This window comes from Sycon ciliatum, chromosome 8 (assembly GCF_964019385.1).
Source record: "Sycon ciliatum chromosome 8, ocSycCili1.1, whole genome shotgun sequence".
In the NCBI taxonomy this organism is placed as follows: Eukaryota; Metazoa; Porifera; class Calcarea; order Leucosolenida; family Sycettidae; genus Sycon; species Sycon ciliatum.
Window position 1 is genome coordinate 8,515,751 of NC_088650.1, and position 6,000 is coordinate 8,521,750.

The following is a 6,000-nucleotide window of genomic DNA, read 5'->3' on the forward strand; positions in this document are numbered from 1 at the left end:
TGGTACTGAGCTGTGGCTAAGGTGAAGTGAGGGACGAACTACCCAAAAATATCGCAAGCCTACAAGCGCTTCGGGTCCGTGACTAATGCCCGGGAAGAAACTGATGAAGAGTACTAGTCTGCCACGACGATACTCCACAATGACCAGCTCACACTCGGCTCTACCCACACCTGACCATGGATTTGGAAGGCCCTAAGGAAAGGAGTTCGTTCCACTGCGCAGTGAACGAAACGGCAGGTGAACAAGAGTTGTGCACGCCGTCGCGTAATTTTTGTAGTTTGAGCAAAGATCTGCGGCGCTTCTCACGACCCTAGGCAAACAGGCCACGAACAAGCCGTCCATCCACGATCAGAAAGTAGTTGCAAGGTCGTTTCCGGGAACGTTTGCGGAGCTGAGTCCATGAAGAACAAAATGAGCGCACAAAACAAATCACTCGAACACGGCGCTGATCGCCTTGCGAGGTGACCAACACGTATTTTAGGTAAGTGAGCTTTTCTGGAATGCAAAGCGATGTTTTCCGCACGCAGGGTACAGGAAATCTGTGGTGGTATGCGTGACAAGGTTGCGCATCATCATTATTTTTTTCTTGAGTTGCCGTTTTCTGTCATGTCAGCTTGCGCACGGTCTTCTTCTTGACCTTGCGCGCTTCAAAATGTAAGAACTGCACAATGGTTGCTCCGATTTTGACGATCTATGGCTCAAAATTTTCTTGAGGGACCTGGCCAGAGGATTACCGAGCCATATTTTTGGGTTTCACCGAGCTTGTGTCATCGATTCCCACAGATGTTTGTCCCATCGGGGGACGAAAATCCACAAAATCCCGTTCGTGGGTCTCAGAGCACGGATTTGAAAAAATCGTTCGGTAATCCTGTAGTCCTTCAGCCAAGGAATCCTCCCTGAAAATTTCATGGCTCTCCGGCCAGTCGATCTTTAGAACGAATAATTCAGTTGGCAAGTGAGCCTGGCGCCTCCAGCTGGCTTACTTGTCGTCCGCTATCCCGTCATGGATTTGTGCTATCCAAAAGCGAGTTCCGCGATGGTTTGGCACTGCGCTATGGCTGGCGGCCTTCTCGCTTACCGTCAACCTGTGTCTGTGGAGCCAGCTTCACAGTAGCCCATGCCCTGACATGCAGCACCGGAGGTTTCCCGTCACTTCGACACAATGAGGTGCGGGACATCACTGCCTCGCTATTGAAACGTGTCGCCAATGGTGTCGCTATCGAGCCACACTTACAACCGCTCTCTGGTGAGCAGCTCCGCTACAAGACTGCCTCCACAGAAGACCAGGCTCGACTTGATGTTGCGGCGAGTGGTGTTTGGGGAGGTCGGTTTGAGAGAGTCTTTCTCGATATTCGGGTTTTCAACCCCTTTGCTCCCTCAAATCGATCCTCTTCCATCACCGCTTGCTACCAGCGTCATGAACGTGAAAAACGGAGGCGATACGAACAGCGCGTCAAGGAGGTCGAGCGTGGAACCTTCATCCCTGTGGTTTTCGCTGCAACTGGTGGTACTGGTCGAGCTGCTGCCGCTCTCCTCAAGAGAATAGCTGCAATGGTCTCCGACAAATCTGGTGAGCCATACTCTGCAGTGATGGCATGGATCCGCTGCAGGTTCAGCTTCGCCCTTCTCCGTGCAGGCGTGGCTTGCCTGCGTGGTGCACGACGGCTGTATTCGCACCCGGAGGTGGCTGAGTCATCCGCTCGACTCGCTGTCTCGGAAGCTGCCATACAGCACTAGACACTTGTTTATGCCTCGTCATCACTGCTTTTTCTCGTATGGTCCATGTATGTAACTACTGGTACTTGTTTTTATTGTATCACTGTGTTACTTAATTCTGCCCGTACAAGAGGCCGGTTTACCAAAAAAAAAAAAAAAAAAAAAAAATCTTTAGAACGAATCGATAGAAGATTCAAAAAATATTCAAAATTCCAAGCCCGGTGATTGGCTGAAACACGGTTTTCACTGATCACGCCAGCACCTCGTGGAACAAAATGGCGCTGATGTTGAATGTACGCAACTGTGAGCCCTAACGTTGTTTCCGCAATTAAAAGCAAGAGGTTAGCCTGGGACGTTCTTATTTCTCAGCAAGCTGGCTGCGTTCTTATAAGTTATAGCACGATCTTAGAAACAATCCGTACTGGATCATATGGATCCTTTTTCTCAGCAAGCTGGCTGCGTTCTTATACTAACGTTTTGACCCACCCAAATGTATGGTGATCCATCACAAATCTCAGTTGACAACGGTTTCTTGCAAATTTTAGTGTCCTTGCCAAGTTTCAATCGGCTTTGGCCTCAAAGAAGTCAAAAACGACGTGTTTAGGAGCCAGGCTGAGCTGTACTGACGATAGATGACTTGCACAAAGATCCGAGCCGCGAGTGAGACGGGGCAAGTGCCCCCTGTGCACCCAGGCTACATAACACTGCGGGCACCCTGCACCGTCTGTACTGTAGTGTACTTTTTTTGTCAGCATGAATGAACGGTGCACGGCATATACAGGTACATGTACATGCCGTGCACCGTCGTTGTCTTCAGCAGCTCATGAGTCATGTGCACTGTACTTGTAGGGTTAGTGGAAGTACATGACTCACTGTATAATTATTATGTGAAGAGAAGCCAGGCGTCCAAACCAACCCAAAATACTCTTGCCTTATTCTTCGATGAAATATTTATAAAAAAATTTGTCTTACTAAACAACAGTGAGCATAGAAGCAACCTCGATGCACCCAATAATATGGCATCTGGGAACAGCAAGTGTTGCACGAGGATCCCAAGAACACGTCAAGTTCCATGCTACCCGCCGCCATCAAAAGGACGAAGGATAACTGTGCTAGCCTAGTTCATATTCAATGTAACGCTAACTGTACGGGATATACATGTAGGAGCCTGTTGGGAAGGCGTGGGTGAGCTGTAAAATCGTGTACGGTTCGCACAGCACAACATACATGCAGCAGGTATTGCGACGGTTAACGTCGATGTACGAGAGTCATAAAGCACAGTCCATGGGGGTTGACGTTTCTGGGCTTCCTTTCCGAAAGGAAAGTTTTATTTCTTCTCAAATAAAGCAGAATCATGCTGATTATAGCAGTCTGTTATGAAGACAAGGAAGCAGCCATGGACATTGTGCCATTCTAAAGGAATGACAGGTAAAGGTAAAAGATGAAGCACTTCATCTGAAAACTCAAGGACTATCCATAAATACAGCAAATGATAATCCTAGCCTGGCAATGTCCAACTCCGTCATGTGAGCCATTCGGTGAGTTATCATGGGAGCATAATGTTCGAAATGCTGAAATTTGAACAGTTGCAGTTGTGTTCGTCGCCACACAATGCCATCGCCAGTTCACATTCGAAATGTAGCCATTTTTACGTTTGTGTCCCTGTACACGGCATGGACGGTTGAACAGATTCAACTCTTCCATCGCTTCCTGATCTGTACAATAGTGCGGTTGCGTTCCCGTTCCTGACACTCACATCCGCCTCCGCTAACCAGCATCATGAGCACTCCAATGGTTCCCGCCGCTCCTTCCGTATCGTCCCAGCGCGCCCCGTCAAAATGTGAATTACTTTAGGCAACGGAGCCAATGTATGATGAAGGCGAACGCACTGTTTGATGATGCTCCAACAAATCCTTTCACCGGAATTTGTAAGAAGAGTAGTGGCTCAACTGTAGGTCCAACGCAGAAGGTACCTCACAGCGCAGTTCTGTTACGTCCACAATAATGAACATACTCAGCAGACTGTGATGTGTATCAGACACACTCTGGCATTATTTGTTCCACATTCTCCCAGGAGGAGATAAAATGTAGTTCAATCATGTCTTCAGCACATGGGGTACCGTTGCCTCGTTGCAACTAAACAGGTATCACGGCAAGTTACTTTCCCATGAGACCCAGCCGGAGCCGCATCAACGTCATTACCAGCTAATCATGGAGAGGTATAATGTGACTTTCCACCACTCCCTGATTCAATCATAGTTTGCGAGCCTGCGCCAAACTGCTTTCTCACTAGAGCCAGGCATTGGATACATATGGCTTCAGTAAGGTTTACAATGCTATGTCTCTGGCCTAAGTCCAAGTCTAGATACAGCTGCTCAGAGTCAGGGCTGATGAAGTGTTCATATTGGAACAAGTGAGACTTCAACAGTAGCTAGTACACATCAGGCCTGAGGACTTCGCAGCGTTTCTCCAGCACACTTGTTCTCTCCTTCAACTCAGATACTGCTTGAAGTACTACTAAAGGCCATCTGGCTCTCACACTCAGTCCTTCCACCCTTCATTTTCGTGGTTTGGGCTTGAAGCCTTCCCCTCGTGACTCGGCAGGTTCCTGGCCTCTCCACAGTCTGTCCTCAGGAGAGGGTCGCTCTGGAGCTAGTGCAGCCGAATCAAAGGGAATCGAGTTCTTTCTCAGACGTCCACAAACTTTCGTTGTGCTTGACTTCGCTTCCAGTGCGGGAAAGTAGTCACACTTCAGGACCACGACGTGCTTGTTGCAGCCTACACCAACGATACTAAAATAATATTCCCTCATTTTTCTGCCTCCCGGCTCGGAAAGGAACGTATGGAATGGGAGCCTCAGTTCCATCTCTCGTCTGCTAGTGCATTCAGGAGCGCAGCAGCGCTTCGGCATGACGATACAAGCCGAATCAAAACAACTCTACTCTCTAGCCAAAAAAAACTAGCTCAGCGTTCGTCAGGCAAAAAGCGAAACTTCGAAAGTCACGAACTCAAAAGGTGGGGAAGTCAGAGTCAGAAGGTCCACTTGCCCCGTCTCGAACCCAGACAATCTTTGTGCAAGTCATCTATTCCATGGGGTGGGTCAAAAACTTTTGGCCACCACTGTACGTCCAAATGAATTGTTGCAAGTGGAAGTGCTATGCTTCATGCCCGTTGTGTCCAAAAATGGGAATGATCCCACTTTGGAAAGTGTCTTGAATCATATCCTACTTTCATAGTATTCTCAGGATTCAAATAATTGGTGTGTCATTTTTTAACAAATTTGTAAAATGGCATCACAAACTGGGATATTCGGTCATTAATGTTCTGAAGTTGATAGATATCACTTCAAGGATTGCTAGTGGATGAAAATTAATCTGTCAACAGAGGAGTGAACTGCATTATATGCTGCGAAAGCCGTGTTTTTGTATTTGTAACTAGTGGCTGTGTTATACGGTGGAATTGGATAGATAGCACAGCATCGCAGCGATGTTTTCGTTCTCACAGAGTGTATTCAGTGACCTACTGTTCTTTATTACTGTCTCTAGTGATGGCAAGACGGCCTGACGTCGTCCAAAGGCCCTGCGGAAGCAATTCACTGCCCTCCTCGTCCATTCAGGGGCTCATTTTACACATTTTACACAAAATGGCAAAGCACCCACCACTAGTTACACCAACGTGGCAGGGAGAATTAAATTATATGCACCAAATTTTCTGGTCAATGTGGATCTACGATAAATTGGCTCTCATTTGCCACCACCCATTTTTCGATACAGCCATCCGGAGCAGAGAAACAGCCAGAAGAAAAGCAAATTTTACACATTTGTTAAAAAATGCCAAATGTTAAAAAAAAGCCAAATCACCTCCTCTACGTAGGCTAGGCCGGGATATCCGTGACCAATAATATTTTTTTAAAGACACACACGCGCGCGCGCACACACCACCACACATACATGTACATGTACACACACACACACGCACACACACACACACACACACGCACACACACACACGCACACACACCCACACACCCACCCACACACACACACACTGCTGTACTGAGGCACCGGCGGATTATGCCGGCATAATTTAATATTGGCATAATTTGGTGGTTGAAAATTTGGCATAATTTCAGTGGCATCCTTTCGGAGGTTGGAGCATAACTACATGACTGTACCACAGTTCTAGTATGTAGGCTACACAATTGTGTACAATGCACCTGATCAGTGCTGGTGGTCTGCATGGTAAAGGGTTCGGAGGTCATGCAGATAGTGTTCAATGAAAAGC